Source organism: Bemisia tabaci, chromosome 9 (assembly GCF_918797505.1).
Source record: "Bemisia tabaci chromosome 9, PGI_BMITA_v3".
Lineage (NCBI taxonomy): Eukaryota > Metazoa > Arthropoda > Insecta > Hemiptera > Aleyrodidae > Bemisia > Bemisia tabaci.
The window spans coordinates 36,033,868-36,051,735 of NC_092801.1; the positions used below are offsets into that span (position 1 = coordinate 36,033,868).

Below are 17,868 nucleotides of genomic sequence, written 5' to 3' on the forward strand. Positions count from 1 at the left end.
CTAAGGAAAAACACCGTATGAACCTCCAGGCGTTGCCAAATTTCCTTTGATGAGACAAGAATCTCCTGGTAAACTCGTACATATTTTACTTCGAATTTTTCAGATAATTCCGTAGGTACGCAATTTTACCTGAAGAATCTGAAAATTTCAAGGAAAAATATTCATAACGTTCCGCATAAATAAAACTTTTATCGAAGGAAGTTTGGCAACTCTCAAATGCTCATACGGCGTTCTTCCTTAGCATGGCAGTATAGAGACATTAGTCGAGACCATTGTCAGACCACCAGTGTGGAAGACAAGGCGGGACAACAACACGATGGTCGTTTCTGTAATTAATGGGTTTGACTAAGATTAGTTTCTACTTAACGCAGATTTGTGCGACAAACTGGCATGACATCCCCTTCACTGACTTCGCTTTGACATTTGTATCAATTCCAATATAACGCGAATTATTCCAATTGGAATTGGAAGCTATTGGATCTAGTGAATTTCACCCACATTGTCGCCTTGTTGTCGAACCATGACACTTCACTGCTCCGCGCGTTCTTTGGCGTGAGCAAAGCAAAGCTTCCAAAAAAAAATTTGAGATCATCCTGATTAACGCGAGAAAAACAATGATGATTTCTAATTCTTGCATTTTCAATTTATGCTTAGTCATCATAATTTTACGGCAGCGAAGAACTCGATCACTTCAATGATTGAATTGACGCATTGATGCCAAAAAAGACACTGTTACATGGCAATCTTCTGAAACGGTCAAATCTTATGTTACGGACACGGCCCCGTCTCGGAATGCCGGTAGATCGCCTGATTCCCTGATAATTTCAAAATAATCCGCACAAAAGTTCACTTGTAAAAAAAACTGTATTGCTCTGTCTTTGGCAAAAGCTGATAAGGCTTGGTTCCTTTCTGCTAAACACGGTCCAGTTACACGGAGAAAATACTTCGTGCGTGGGACCCGAAGTTTAGGTCATATGGATCTCTGAAGTTTTCGGATTGAGCATCTGAACACTTTAGGTCCAGCTGCTGAGGTTTGGATCACACATCTGAAACTTCAGTTCTTACATCTGAAGTACTTTCGTTTTCACATCCGAAATACTTCGGTTCTCACATCTGAACTACTTCAGATGTAAGAACTGAAGTTTCAGATGTGTGATCCGAACCTCGACAGCTAGACCTAAAGTGTTCAGATGCTCAATCCGAAAACTTCAGAGATCCATACGACCTAAACTTCGGGTCCCACGCACGAGGTTTTTTTCTCCGTGTAGAAAGCGCCTTTGGAAGAAAAGGACTTCCTTGTCACATTCAATCCAATATAACGAGCGACTTGTCGCCGCGGTGCGATTACACACGGAAATGCGTGTCCAATTGCGTTATTATTCATGGGGCTAATGGGGATCGGGCTCTATTTCCTGTCACCGAGGCGTGCGCGTGGCCGTATCAGTGGCCGAAGCGGGCGTTGATTGCCCCGACCGGCGCTATTAATATTCATAACTCGATTTCGGCCGGCTAATTAGCCCTCCCGTCACTCGCACCAGATGCAGTTGAACCGGTCGCCATCGTCGTGATATTATTTAACTAAATTAGTTTTTACTCCAATTCATCGGGGCCAATCGTTTTCCGAGACTAATCCCCACGATCGGAGGATAATGGCGGGTCGCGGAGGCGGGAAAAAGCTATTTCGTCGAGTGGATTTGCTGCTTTTCGGGAATATTCATAAGTTTTGTTTTCAATCATCCTGATGTAAATGAGCGCACTGTAACGTGCGGACTGTTCATGAGCTCCGTGAAGTTGGTGGACCAATATGGGGAACAAATTCCAAAATAGATCCAATATTTGGCTCTTCAATAATCGTGCTCAATTGATCTTCGAATTTCAGCTCATACCGTCAAAGGGTTTAAAAACTACGGCCTAAAAATGAAATGGTAAACCAACTTCATGCCCTATAGTATAGCACACCCGTCCTTCAAGTATACTCTTGGGTCGATAAGGTGTTTCTGTAAAAATTGACATAATACAATTGTAAATAAATTAAATCTAGTCCTTAAACAAGCTTTCATCTCGGGATTTTCAGCATGTCATAAAAAATCGACTTCATAAAATCCTGAAAGTTAAAATATATGAGGAGCATTCCGAGGTAAAAATACAAGAAAAGTTGGTAGTTTTGATGAATTATTACTTTCAAAACAATGGAAACTTAATAGTTCCCTGTCATAAACATACAAATCTTTGCAAATCTATCAAAATTTGACTCAGCTTAGGTATTTGATGAAATGCATAATTTGACTATTTGCCTGCGACATCCATACTGAAATGAGCCCTATCTCTATTCTTAGGTCAGCATTAATTGTTTTACAGTCTGCATGTGGCTCCGACCCATACTTTATGTAACGTGAGTGCATACATTTTTTCCAGTGTATGTTCAACCATACCGCTCATACGAATGTCACATTGAAAATGTTTTGGGACAAACACGAAGGGCGGGAGGAAGACGAAAAATCAGCGGACCCTGAGTCCTGACCTCATTGCATTCTCAGATCAAAGAGGATTGAAAGTTTTATAAATGCACTCATCAGAGCGGTCATATTTCCAGGGACTGGAGAGGAAAAGGGAGAAGATTGAAAAGGAGAGGAGGAAAAAGTTAATTTCAAGACGACCAGTTTCGGGCCTTCGGCTTTTTAGCTGCCCGTCGTTCCATTGGACATAATCTGTGGTTCCGGATGAAAAAACGGTCATGGGAATATTCGAGGTTGTCAAATTTCTTCCAGTGAAAGTGGATTTCCTGGAAAAATTTTTCGATGGTGACACTGCAAAAAAGGTGAAAAACGTATCTCGTTTGAACATCACTGAAAAAAAAGTATAGCTTGGATCAAGCATGATAATTCTTGAATTTGCCGCCAAGAATTGTCTTTATCTTGCTTTAAGGTGACTTTTTCTTGATTCAAGAAAAATAATGCTTGGGTTAAGCAAAAAAGTAGCGTATATTAACCAGCAAAATTCTTGATTGAAGAAGAAATACTTCTTGGCGGCAAATTTAAGATTCTTTTTTTCCAGTGATCTGTTTCACCATTTTGTTCAATGAAACGAAAGCAACCCGACGCTGTTTGACACGCATTTTTACAATTTCACCATCAATATGACATTCTCAAAAAGCCAGAGATAGTAGTTCCTTCTACAGAACGCGGTCTAATGGGCCAATAGACAAGGTACGAAGTCATACATTCTGATACATGTTCCTGGACCAAACTTTCTGGTAAAACACGATTCGCACGACAAAAATTACTGAAATTAACTCCTTATCAAGATATTTAATTTTTCTTGACGCGTCAATTCAAACCTCCCGCCTGTAAGAACTCAATGGTCTACGTGAGTCAAATCGCACACTAAACTTTACCATGACAATCTCTACGATATGAAAATATGGCAACCACAATATTGACGCTTTGGCTCAGCTATAGCAAATTGTTTACCCTTTGAACAATAGAGGGTGGGAAAGGGACAATGCTCGATTCAAGAAGCCTGCAGGAACTGTTGTAGGTAAGGCGCGATTTGACTTACGTAGAGTATTGCGTTTCTTTTGACCGGCGACTCAAATCTCCCGTGGCGAATGTGAAATAAAATCGTTAATATCTTAGTTAAGTGTTTATTTTAGTAGATTTAAATGTTACAATCGTGCTCTGAGTGAGAAATCCTGGTTAAGAGTAATGCATCAGAATGCTTCAATGCGTACCTTGTCTATTGCTTTATTGGAAACCGAAGATTCCCCTTCAATTAGACTGCTATGCAAAATGACTGTCGTGACGCACGTTTAGTGGTATCACAATTTCGCATTGAAAACGCACGGTGGGTTGAAGGCGCTAATCTTCATCCTATCTTCGTGGTCTTTTGGCATTGTTAGCCGTAGACTTACACAATTTTAGAGTCTTCAATCGGGCCGTAATTTCGTAATGTATCAGAATGCTTAAACTCGTACCTTGTCTAGTGATCCATCAGAGTATTCAATACTTCCAAAGAAGAATCTTCAAAACTGTTGTCAACAAACAGATATTCTATGGAAATGTGACAACATTTGGTTGATTTTGACGCGTTCTTCTTTGCTGTACTTGAAATTCTGGTTGAAAGACATGTATCAGAATATTTCAATTTAGAGTCCTTTTATACCCAGAGTTAAGACATCTCGATTATCAGGTGGCCTGGACTGGCCATGGTGTCACAAAAGTGTGCACCCAAACGAACGATATTGAGGGATAAGGATGAGAAATCCTGCGATATCTGTCATCAAAAAACAACATTATCAACAAAACTGATCAATTAAAAATAAAATGAGATTGGTTTGTGAATAATTTCATAATCTATGTTCATTTTGGACCGATGAGAATAACAATTGGACGTATTTCTACCAAACAGACCTATGTGGAGGTGAGAAATATGGGGTGTGCTCGTGGAAGCTGCATAAGAAGCAATGTAAAAGTGGGCGTGATTCCTTTTGAAGAATTGGAAAAGCGGGATATTGCATTCTATCAAACAGACCTATGTGCAACTGAGTGCGGAATTCATGAGCCGCGGGCATGGCAAGAGAGCCTTGTGGACAGGGCTCATGAGTTAAAGAGTCCCTCCAACGACCTGTTCGTTGTGCCGGCGATCGATCATTGCCGCTGACGTCACTGGCGCTTTAATATTCTCATGCACTCTTACGCAAAGAGAACTAACGAGCACACCCCACATTTCTCACCTCCACATAGGTCTGTTTGGTAGAAATACGTCCAATTTACTCTTTTTTTTTTTTTTTTTTTTTTCTGCTGGTTTAATGGCTTCGTGTCTATTGCACCTTCAGCCAACTGTAGACAATGTTTAGTGTCCGTAGACATCAGGCTCCATGCTCCAGGCTTTTCTAATTTTCAATTTACTCTTGATAAAGCAGAATTAGGTAATATTTTCATCATTTTTATTCGAGCCGCCGCCATCTTGGTGCACTCTTTTGTGACTCCATGAGCGAGAACCAATTAGAATTGGATTTTTTTTCGGCCACTTTCAGCCCGACCAAAATTGAGATGTCGTAACTCTGGGTATGAAGGGACTCCACTTCAATTCGTACCTTGTCTAGTGATCCATCAGTGTGATCAATAATTTCAAAAAAGAATCTTCAGAACAGTTTTCAAAATATGGTATTTTTCCGAAATGAGATGTGGCAACATCGGTTACTTTTGATGCGTTTTTCTCCAGCGCGGTAGAGATATACCCGCGGAGCTTCATCGAGGCGGGCACGTCTTTCCGCTTCCGGAGAATATGGTGGCTAATTCTCGAAAAAACTCGTCGGCAAATTGGGTTATCACATCTTTATCCAATAATGTCTTGTTTTCTCACCGCCTCAGCGCCGACCCTGAATTAGCTCTAACGCCCTAATGGAGTTTCCACTCTGAGTCAACTCGTACTTGATACTAGCCGGAATGGCCTGAGACAATCACGGTCAAGGATTTCGGCCGGGCCTTTTATGATCCTGGGATGTTCTCGCAACTTGTAAGATTTTATCGTGAAGCTTTCACAGCATGCCTACGAAAGAACTTTCGTCAAAAGCTTTTTATTGCTAAATGCAATAATTTTATTTCCTCGTTTATTTTCCATTTTTTAAAAATATCATTGACACGGAAATAAAATAATATTGCTTATTTAACAATTTTGCAGTTAAAAAAGTGTCCAACATATTTCAATGTAGGTTTTACAATGAAAAATGCTAATTTAACCACCCCGTGGTTGAATTAGCTTTCCACCATTGTAAAATGTACATTTGAAACATGTTGGACATATTTTTAACAATTTAATTCCAAAACCAGCGATCTATTTTTTACCGTCAAATCTATATCGCTCTCAAAGTCATTGCAGCTTTATAATATTGCGTGAAATGAATTTGGTTTATTTCCTCGATTGAAGACTATTATTCTCTAAAGAACTTTTTTTATGATAATTTTTGGGAGGAAGTAAAAATGGTATAACAATAGATTTATTAAATTTGGTCTGATAAAATTTTTATTTTTTATGTCTCGCTGATCCTGATTTTATTCAAATTTTAAGTAAAACTTAAGTTATTAGCAAAAAGACCGTATTACCAAAAAAGAACGCCGCCTGCGCTTATGGCAATTATCAAATTTCCTTCAACATTTTTTGGGAGACATGTCAATATGTTTAATTGAATTTTTATTTCATTTTCGTAAAATGTTAATGTAGATTATTCTCTGTGTACCACAACGTAATATAATGTTACTTGGAGCTGAGCAGATAGTGACCAATCCACGTCATCGATTACCTACCAAGAATTGGGAAATTTAATTTTTTACATGGATACGGTTGTGCGGATTTTTCAAATTTCAGTAAATTGTTTGCATAGTACGAAGCAAATGCCTTAAAATTTTAAAATAAATTGGCACAAACGATTTCTTGTAAAAATTATATTGCCCAGTTAAAATATCCAATAGCTGATGTAGCTTGGTTCCTTTGAACGCGGTTCAATTATGATTTGATCGAAATTAAAACCTATCAAACGCAGCAACGAAATAGAATTTTTTGTGTTCTGCGGTGACAGGCTTTTCATAAATGTGAGATACAAGCTCGGAAAAGACAATAAAAACATGATCACAACGATACTTCAAAGGGGAAAAAAGCAAATGACAAGTTGGCGAACAAATGATACGTTAGCGTGCACTTTCGGTTTGAGGAAAACAATAACGTGCAATTTAGGAGAGGCACAACAGGCGTTGTGGAACAATTGAACGTATTTACGCCAAAAGGAACTACATGCATTATGACGTGAGCCCTGTTATGCATATACCTTTGTGGTTCTCAGGGCTCATGTCTTAATCTACATAGTTCCCTTTGACAGAAATAGTCCAATTCGGACTATGTTTGATCACCAAGCGCAGTTTTGTCATGGGAACGGAGTTCCCCATGATATTAGAATCGTTCCGTTGCTTTCGCTATGGGATTCCCTATACCTCTGCGACCTTGAGCGTTTCGCCCAGTCTCCGATTTTTGGTTGATTTTCCGATGTATCAAAAACCGTTGTATTTTTTAGCCAATCATGTCTCTACGTCAAGTTGTGTTGATTGCTAAAATTCGCTTTCAGCGAGTTTTTTTCCACCTCGAGATGTCGTGTCTGACTGGTAAATCTGCGCAGAACCACGAAGTTCCGTTTTTAGGCAAATTCTTTTTTTTGGGAGGTTCTGATTGGTTATTTTTCGCCATCAGTTTTCTGTTCGTTGGTGCAAAAGATCGCCTACCTCGGTGTTCTTGAGAAGCCGCCATTATCCCACCTCAAATTTGAAAAATAGAAGTAAAGAAATAATAACCATCGTACAAGGTGGAAAATTGTTCTGGAGGACTCGTTACGGATAAAGAAGTCAAAATCAGAGCTCGATTGATTGATTTAATTCATGGATACGCAAATATTGCCTTAGCTCAACTGCCGCGATCGGAATGCGTGCTGGCATGAACCTCGAGACGCATTAAAACAGTGCGAACCATGGCTCCTACAGCAATACAGCAATGCGCTTCATATCATCCCAAAAGCAGTCAAGGTCTCTTGTGATAAGTCCCGCCCATCGTCCGAGTCTTTTGTATGCTATTTTTACTCTCGCCCTCGTGGATCCATTAAAGCCTAGTTGACTAAACCGCCTCGTATTTTTGATTCGGTGCGGGCACCCGGCGATCGGGAGTTCGATACCCGACGATGGGAACTACTTTTTAATGGTTGTATTGAATGTTTTAGACTAATCATCAAAAAATAATTAATAGTAGATGATAAATGTACGAACATTTTCTCGTGAGTTAATATGTTAAACAAAAATACTGGAATATACCTTCTTCATATAATCAGCCACATGTTCCCCCAAATTAATGACGTTATTTTCTTTTTTCAATAAAGTTAATTTGCATTCAACGTTCGTAAGTTAAGCAAAAAGTACCTATTGATACAAATAGAAAGACATGAAAATAGTATGTCTAACATTTCAGTTGTTTTTTTTTATTATTTATTTTTTGTTTTTTTGTTTTTTCAATAAAACAAATTGACTGGGACTAGAATCATCGTATCTCTGAAGACAAAAGCTAAGTTTTTTGATACAGAAATACTAATATATTCATCCTTTATATAATCAGGGAGATGTTGACCCAAATATTGATGTATATTTTCTCTGTTCGCCCAAATTCATGATGGTATTTTCTTTTTTCAATAAAATTAATTTACATTCCACGTTCTTAAAGCAATATTTTCTCCAAAATTCAGCAAAAAATAACAATTTATACCTACGCAAAAAGTAAATAAATAAATAAAGCAATGACATGAAAGTAGTATAGGTAGTACACATCTAACATTTCGGTTACATCTATTTGAATGAAAAAAATGGCAACTTAGGAAGCACATAGGTCACTTATCGACGGTGAAACCACCAAACCACGTATCTCGGTTTGCGACGTCGCAGACTTCCCGTCATACTTTATTTTTTAAATGAAAAGCTACTTAACGTCCAGTCTTGAAAATTTCCGTGATTTTTCCTCTTCGTGCGGAGAAAATTCTGTGAAAATTTCAAGGAATGATATTGATTTGGTCTACTTCAAAAAAATAAAATGTGAGCGGAGATTTTTAAACACCGCAAACGAGATACGTGGTTTGGTAGTTTCACCGTCGTTATGATGCGTATTCGGGCATATGCGTAGAGTAAAAATATCATACTTTACGCCGAAAAAACGAAACTGAAAGTTAAATGCGTTAACTTCCAAAAACCATACATAATCCAACGAAAATAAATAATTGGTAAATAACAGCTTTCTTGTATGCAAAGAAAAAAAATTAAAAATGTTAAAAAAGAGATGTCGACACAAAATTACATAGCCCCTTCAATTCTGAAGATACTACAAACGAACTGTACCTTAAAATTTTCATATTCCAGAAGCAAAAGTTCCCATGACGAATATTGCTATCGCTAGCGATTGCAAAAACCAACTTGTTACTTTTCAGATTTATTTGTCAATATTCCTCATTTTCCTTGTCTCCATACTTTCATGCATAACTTAATGATTTTTCCTAGTGGGGTCTTTTTCAACATACTCTGAAAATATGCCCTTGCAAGGGGTTATAGCAATTTGGCACCATGAAAAAGTAAAACATTTAAAAAAATAAATTCACCGTAGATACAGACTCAATTCACAATAAATTATACAAATTCGCAATATACACAGTATGGAAAAGTGACCAAAATCTTGTGTTAATAGGGGAAGCAGAATACGAAGTAATACAAGCTTATGGTTGATTCTTTTTGTGTTATTTAAAATTTTTCCTGTATTAAACGCATGAGCCGTGTATACAAGGCTCTAGATACATGCCCACGGCCTATGGGTGCCGCACTTAGTTGGCTCACAGTTCCATTTGCTGAATTGGAGAAGCGGGATTCCACATTCTGTCAAACGGAACTATGTGCACTGTGTATGAGCCGTGGGCATGTATCTAGAGCCTTGTGGACAGGGCTCATGTGTTAAAGACCGCCGCCCCGATCGTCGTTTCTCTCGTCGTTGCCGCTGACGTCACTGGCTCCTTATATTTCCCATTCATTCGTATGCCCGACCACTGACGAGCATACCCTATCTTTCCCTCTGCACATAGTTCTCTTTGATAGAAATACGTCCATTTTATGTTTTACTTCCCGTATTAACTGAATTTTGGTGTTAAAATTTCTCCCTGTGAACAAATCTGCATTGCTGAGGCTTAAAATGTACCCATTTCTTTCCTATAGGAGAAACAAACCGACTTTATGGATTGAATTTTATACATAATATTTTGCTAACCTCTTCTCTTTAAACTTCTGGATCATGATCTTTTTATAGCGGATAGCAACAGTTAATTCTGGAAATAGAGGATCATTTATCAGAGATTCGCATCTTCAATTTTCAATCCCTCTGTGCTCTAATTCAGTTTGCAAACATCATCCTCCCTTTACCTTAGTCCTAGTCCAAGAGACTTATGCAATTGAAAAAATGGAAACCGTTGATACGCCTTCAATTAGTCGGCTATGCAAAATGACTGTCGTGACGCACGTAAAGTGGTATCACAATTTCGCATTAAGATTGCACAGTATGTTGAAGGCGCTCCTTGGCACCAAACTTTTGTGTTGAAATTTCTCTCTGTGCTCGGGGCCTCCCTTAGAAACGGAGCGACTCAAGGAACAACTAAAAAAGCGGCCCCTGGACTTTATTTCGCGATTCGAACCGAGGTGATTCAAACCACGCGGCGTTAAATAAACGGTTTTAGCGTTCCGAGGAAGCGGAAGATCGCGGTGCCTTTGAGCTGCCAGATTTTACAGCGTTGCCAAATCACTATCAAACTGACTTGATTTTAACGTCTGTTGAGTAAGACCCACGGGATATGCCCGGCAACTCGAGTGCGGTTAACGACTCGAATAAGCTCCGGCCAATAGTGCTCAATCAAATCAAATCAAATAATCCCATCAATGCAATAATAATCCAATAATTTCTCAGAGGGCTCCCGGCGGGATGGACAATCGCAATCTTCCCATTCGAAGCTACGGTACAGAATCGATTATTAAGCTGCTCTTCACGAAATACCTGATAATCGATCCTTTTCCATAGGTTTAAATGACGGAGCTATCGATTAATCGCAAAACACGATACGCCGCTGGGGCCCTGGGAGCATGGACGAGTTTGGTTTTAATTGGAAAATTCAGTGCAAGTTTCTAAATCGCCATCGCCGATGGTGTTTGCTATTGATAGACGAACCGCTGAATGAATTTCGTTTGTTTGATGGAATAGGCTCGAAGTTGAGAACTTCGTTTCATCGCGGTGTAGACAATTAAAAACAAACTCCGGGTTGATTGTTGAGATTGATAGACAAAGCTATGGACAAAGAAGACATAAGAAGTGTGACGCAATCCTATTGGTTAATTTGGATGGTTGTAATGGACAAAGGAGGTAGGTAATAGACTAACTAATGGCAAATCATGAGAGACCCTTTGGTTAGTTCATCATTTTCTCCCTTGGTCTATAAGAATCATTTAAATTAACCAATAGGATCGCTCCATACTCCCTAAGATATTTTTGTCTATAGCTTTGTCTATCAATTTCAACAATCAGCCCGGAGAGCTGTGAAACCGCGGGCTGGTTTCAGTGGAGCGGTCCGCGTTTAGCGAGGTTTCACCGTAAAAATTGGATTTTTATTTTTAAAATCAAGAGTTTAAGAAGATGAGATTAAAGAAAATCAGAGGCAAAATATTTGAGAAGCTCCACAATGACAATCTAACTAGAGCAATGAGGTGAGAGACAGGATAAGCTCGGGGGTCAACGTTACTTTTTGCCGAGTGGTGAATGGTTAGGAATTCGTTGAGGATTAATTTCGCAGTATGATGACTGAGTTGAGCACTTTGCTAGGCGGATGTTTGCAAATTCAGTTATCGGTTTCTTAAACCAGTGCTTCCATTCCGGTTCCTGGATTCGAAACTTTTTTGTTCCAATTCCTCCCATTCCATGACCGTCAAAAGTTCCTGGATTACCTACACCACCTAAGTGGATACTTCAAGCATTACGCAATGCGTGAAGTATCCCCTTAGGTTTGTAGGCGCCAGTGCGTTTAGCTCTGGCAGCACGCTGCTCTGATCTGTGTTAGGCTCTAATATTGGATTCGGAACTTTTTTGTTCCAATTTCTCCCATTCCATGACCGTCAAAAGTTCCGAGAAATTTCCGGAAAATGCAAAAAATTTCGGGAATTTCAAAAGATTCGGGGAAAATTCAGAAAAATCTCAAAAGTTCCTGAATTTGGAACTAGTTCTGGGAGATGAGAGCACTATTCTAAACCAATCGCTCAACTCTTGGGTCATGAGTCATCATTACACGAATCACGAATCTAAGCGCTCATTTCGGAAAGAGACTTCTCTACAATCGAGAGATAATAAAGAGGGCTCTCTAAAATGTTTAGTTTCTGCTTGAAATATCTACGATCCGTTGAAGTACGTGGTTTTAATTATCATGAAGATATTAACAATTTAAGTCGCCGTTTTGTTGTATGCCAATTGGACTTGGTTTCAGGACATTTTGTCAACGATTTTTTGTCCGCGCACCTTTTTTGTCCAGTAGTTTACGCCCACACGTAAAATAAGCAACGGCGACATGGTCTAAGCGTTTTATTTTAGTCGGTATGTAAAATTATATTGACGATATGGAAATGAGAAATTGAGAGAGAAGGAGGTGTTGTTATGGTTGCTCATTTTCTAAATAAAATGTTATTACTTTCTCCTTTTGAATCATCTTTTTAAATTTTCATTGGTGAATATTTGGTTTTACTTCCATCCTTAAAATATTGAATGTACAATATACCTTATATATGTATAGGTACTTTTTTTAAATTTTTTTTTTTTATTTTTTCTTTACGAAATTATTACTTCATTTTGAAAATATTTGTATTTTTGAATCGTGACAAATATTGTTAAAACCTTTTCCAAGCAACATTAATCTCAATGAGCCGCAGTTGTGCCAACAGAAACTGCAAAAATGAATAAAAGAGGGGGAAAAACCAAGAAGCACGCAATCTTTATTTTTAACTCATTTTTACATCGATCTTTTAGAGTCAAATACGTCAAATTTTGAGCGTTTCGTTGCGCGCTACCGCGCTGACTTTTTTGAAAAAAAAAAACGCTGACTATGCGAGTATAAATATTAAAGCCTAACAGAGCGGAGCGGCGTGCTGCCAGCGCGAGAGGCTCACTGGCGCCAAGCATTGCACAATGCTTGAAGTATCCACTTAGGTTTGAAGGCGCCAATGCGCGTTTCGCGCTGGAAGCCCGCCCGCCGTGCGGCGGTGCCTGAAGCAACTATTTCACAACAGAGGTGTTGCACAGTATTATACAAAATTGAACGTATTAAGAATGACAGGCATCCTTCAAACGTACAGATCTTTCCTCGCAAAATAAATCAAGATACTCATCGTACACTGGAAAAATCTAAGAGCCTTTAGCTGAGGCAAATATAGAGGTTTACCCGATTCAGGTATAACAAGGTGGGAATTTCTTGAGAAATAATTAAGTCCGGTTACACCAAAGAGGTGTAGAGAGTTTTAGTGAATTTTGTCTCATGGAATTGTTGCTCCCCCATTTTTACCAAAACTCTCAACTGTATATTATTCTCCGTTGGACCAAACAGACAAACCAAAAAAAAAAAAAAAAAACCCTGCTTTCCCTCTCTGTAAGAAGAAACTCTGTGAAAATGTCAATGAATGATATTGATTTATTGTCCTCCTGAAAGACAAAAAAGGGGAGGGGGGAGGCAGACATTTTTAAACAACGCAAACGAGATACGTAGTTCGGTAGTTCCACCATCGATATGCAATCTCTCGAAATAAAATACGCAGTTCCCCACTATCACCGTCATGCCCTCCCGCGAAGCCCTCGGGATCAAAAACGGGCGAAAATCGGGACAAGAAATAGTAAAGCGGGGGGGGGGGGGGATGAGGTCTTCTCCGATTCCGATCAGTGGCAAAGGGAACGGATTAGAGCTCTCCTCATGCTGTTTGCCGAGGTTGTTGCGGTGAACCTTACTCGCAGACAGAGTAGAAATCCCTTCTGCAATGTTGCCAGATGGAACTGCTTTCGAGGCTTTCCGGCCACGCGATAAACACGTTCGGGACCAGATACGGCACCCGCGAAATTATCAAGGTTGATACAGGTCGTTCGATTAACCACTCATCAAGTTGGTTGTCCCCTCTTAAATCGCAATCTCGACTAAAATTGCGGATCGAGTGGCGAGTGTTTAAGTGACGATGCCAAATTAGATGTACGCGATTTAATTGGGATACGCAATCGAGGATTTTACGGGAGTTTATGGCGATATTTATCAACAGCTATTCACAGAGTGCCGAGTCTGGAAAGTTTGTCGGGAAATTGGGAAGGGGAGTTTCATACAATTTGAAAGAGTTTTAATCCATGTTAACGTCTCACGATTTTGGCTGTTTGTAAAATGCTTCTTTCAATTTTTAAACTTCGCATATGGTCAACTTTTGGAATATTTGCGTGTTCTTTTTCCATACACAGAGTTAACTTCTCTACGCTGTGGTATAGTTGTATGGATTTATCAACGTAACTTCATATTTTACGTTGCTTGATTGGACGTGCTTCTGCCCAACGGAACTATGTGCATTAAGACGTGAGCCCTGTTATGTATATACTCTCATAGGTCTCAGGGCTCATGTCTTCATGCACATAGTTCCATTTGGCAGAAATACGTCAAATTTATCCCCATCTTGATCTTTTTTTAACAGGAGACTGGTCAACATAACACCATGAGACTTCTTGCAAAGTTCCTCTAAATTTTAAGTGATATCATCATAAAATTTCAAATCAGAGTAAGGATTAGTTTTCCGTTGGAAAAATAAAACATGACTGATAACTGGACTACATTTTGCAAAGAGGAAATACTATTTTAGGTTCTTTCGTAAAAGTACCTATCCACATAAGGAAAGGAATTGCACATACGTCGTTTCTAAAATGAGCCGGCATTAGTAGCTCCTTATTGTAAAATTTAATCCAATTACGCATGTGCTGAAGTAAGTTAATTTTAGTCAAAGTTGTCCTGTTACCTAATTTCTATTTTCACCCACCTTTTGGTTAAATGTATAGTACATGGAAGTACATATGACCTTCCGGCCATAGTACCTCAAGCGCCATACGACATTTCAAAATTTCCGCCATCATTTTATTTTATTACAGAAAAATTGTTGGTCGAATCTGTTTGGAAATGTCCCCGAATTTTATCGGTAGCACAAAGAAAATTCAGAGAAATGCTCGGACAGCTTCGTTGAACAATTTTTCCGTAAAAAATTAAAATGGCGGCTGTCGAATTTAAAAGTCGCATGACGCTTGTGATCCTTTAGCCGGAAGGTTACTACACTGGAAAAAAAAAAAAAAAAACAGATTGGATCTAGAGTTCAGACTCTTAAAAACATCGACAAGAAAAAATACTCTTGATTCAATCGGATTTTTGCTTAAATCAAGACCAAGCCTCTTAATTTGACCGGATTTCCTTTTGATTTAAGCTTAAATCTGATCGAATCAAGAGTATCTTATCTTGTCAATGTTTTCAAGAGTCTGGACTCTAGATCAAACGTGTTTTTCTTTCCAGTGTAGTAACCTTCCGGCTAAAGTATCACAAGCGCCATGCGACTTTTAAATTCGACAGCCGCCATTTTAATTCTTTACGGAAAAATTGTTCAACGAAGCTGTCCGAGCATTTCTCTGAATTTTCTTTGTGCTACCGATAAAATTGTCCATGTTTTCAAGAGTCTGGACTCTAGATCAAATGTGTTTTTTTTCCAGTGTATGTATGAAAATACAAAAATTTGATTTTTCCTAGTTTGTCGATAGTTTAACAAAGCATGTATTGATTGTCTTCTATGTGAGAATATCAATTGAAATCCCAGCGATTGTGGCAAGAGTGCGTGACGCGTTGAGGGACCAGCTAGTTTCCGCTTCAGAGTTTGCGGCAGCATTGCCGCTCGGTGGAAAACAGAACCCGTTTCCCGATAGGACTCAATGTAAAGTGGGCGAATTTTACCGGCAACTTGGCGGAGCTTCCGGTGTCAACGTCAACGTCAACAACATTATCCTCGGTGCTCTCTACCTGGCTGCACACACTGCACCGGACGAGCCGTGCGATTGGCCGCAAATCATGATTTGTTCGAACCCAATTAAATCCCGCCGATCAGAACGCACGAGTGCGCCATTGGTTTTTTTCCATTCCCGCCGACGCCCCCTCCGCTCGACCTTCTTCCGAGCGGAAGTAGTGCCGGGAAATCAATTGCCCTCGATTTTCCGAGAGCTTGCGGACGAATAAGAATTCGACCAGAGGAAAAAAATTGAGATAAATCGCCTACAACACTGGAAAAAAAAAAAAAACACATTGGATCTAGAGTCCAGACTGTTAAAAACATCAACAAGAAAAGATTATCTTGAACCAATCAGATTTAAGCTTAAATCAAGAACCAAGCCTCTTAATTTGAGCGGATTTCCTTTTGATTTAAGCTTAGATCTGATTGAATCAAGAGTCCTTTTTCTTGTCAATAATTTTCAAGAGTCTGGACTCTAGATACAATGTGTGTGTTTTTTTTTTTTTTTTTTTTTTTTTCCAGTGAATCATCTTTCAATAATCATCCTCCCTGATCTTTAGTCCAAGAAATTTTCCAATGGAAACTGGAAAACAAAAATTAGCCTTAAATTAGCCAGCTATGCAAAATGATTGTCGTGACGCACGTATAGTGGTATCATACTTTCGCATTAAGATTACACAGTGTGTTGAAGGCGCTCCTCTTTATCTTATCTTTGTGTGCTGGGAAATCAATTGCCCTCGATTTTCCGAGAGCTTGCGGACGAATAAGATTTCGACCAGAGTGAAAAAATTGAGATAAATCGCCGACAATCATCTTCCAACAATCGTCCTCCCTGATCTTTAGTCCGTGAGCTTTTTCAATGGAAACTGGAAAACAAAAATTCGCTTTCAATTAGCTAGCTATGCAAAATGATTGTCGTGACGCACTTATAGTGGTATCACAATTTTCCATTGAGATTGCTCAAAGCGTTGAAGGCGTTCCTTTCTATCCTAACTTCATGGCCTTGCAGTGAGTAGTATGAGTCCCTCTTGATCTCAATATCTATGGACAAAGTATTAAATTATGTACCTCAGTTTGAGACGTCGCTGTCAATGACGACTGCCATACTTTATTTTTTCTTTGGGAAACTAGTCAACGTAATTTATGTATTTCTTATAAAATTCTATGGATTTCTCGATTTTCCGAGAGCTTGCGGACGAATAAGAATTCGACCAGAGTAAAATAATTGAGATAAACCGCCCACAATCATCCTCCCTGATCTTTAGTCTAAGAACTTTTCCAATGGAGACTGGAAAACAAAAATTCCCCTTCAATTAACCAGCTACGCAAAATGATTGTCGTGACGCACCTATAGTGGTATCATACTTTCGCATTAAGATTACACAGTGTGTTGAAGCCGCTCCTCTTTATCTTATCTTTGTCGCCCTGAAGGGTTGTTAACCGAACGTTGAAACAATTTTGTAGTTTGAAGCGGGCCCTAATTTTGAAAAACGTATCGGAGACATTATTTTGTATTCTAGGGCAATAATTTTTTTTCGACCATGATTTTTTTTTTTTTTTTTTTTTTTTTTTTTTTAAAGCTCAAACTCTCGGTCCAGATCATGTTTTTTGGGTCTGGTTCGTTTTCAATGGAAAATAAAAATTCGCCTACGATTAGCCGGTTATGCAAATAATTGTTGTGACACGCACGTATAGTGGTAAAACAATCTCGGTTTAAGATTACGCAATCAGTTGAAGGCGCTCTTCTATACCCAATGTTTGTGGCCTTTCAGGGCTTTTAACCGAAAATTGACACAATTTTAGAATCTTGAGTTGGGAAGTAATTTTCACAGCTTCGTCTGAGCGAGTTTCCACCTTAAGGCACATCTCGCCTGCGAGCTGATTTTTTGAAATTGACAGACGAATGAATAGACAAAGAAGACACGGGAAGTATGGAACGATCCTATTGGTTGAAATGTGTGGTTCTTATAGACTAAGAAAGAAAATGATGAACTACCTGAATTGCATTTTGCGATGTGTCCTGCGAAGGAGCCACTATCCCTGGCTCATTTAAGAAACAACATACATGCCATTAGTTTCCCAATGCAGAAAGGTGCTTTTACAGAAGAGCCAGAGATAGTGGTTCCTTATTGCAAAATGTAATCCAACTATACGGTCTCTCGTGGGTTGCCGTTAGTTTGTCTATTACTTACGTCATTTGCCCATTACAAACCCCCAC

At 39.0% G+C, this 17,868-nt stretch overlaps 1 protein-coding gene across 3 annotated transcripts in view; it reads right to left on the minus strand.

The window, feature by feature from the left end:
- Nucleotides 1–17,868, minus strand: part of LOC109036100 (orexin receptor type 2) — a 553,272-nt gene that overhangs the window by 141,624 nt on the left and 393,780 nt on the right. The gene's annotated exons all lie outside the window — the stretch shown is intronic.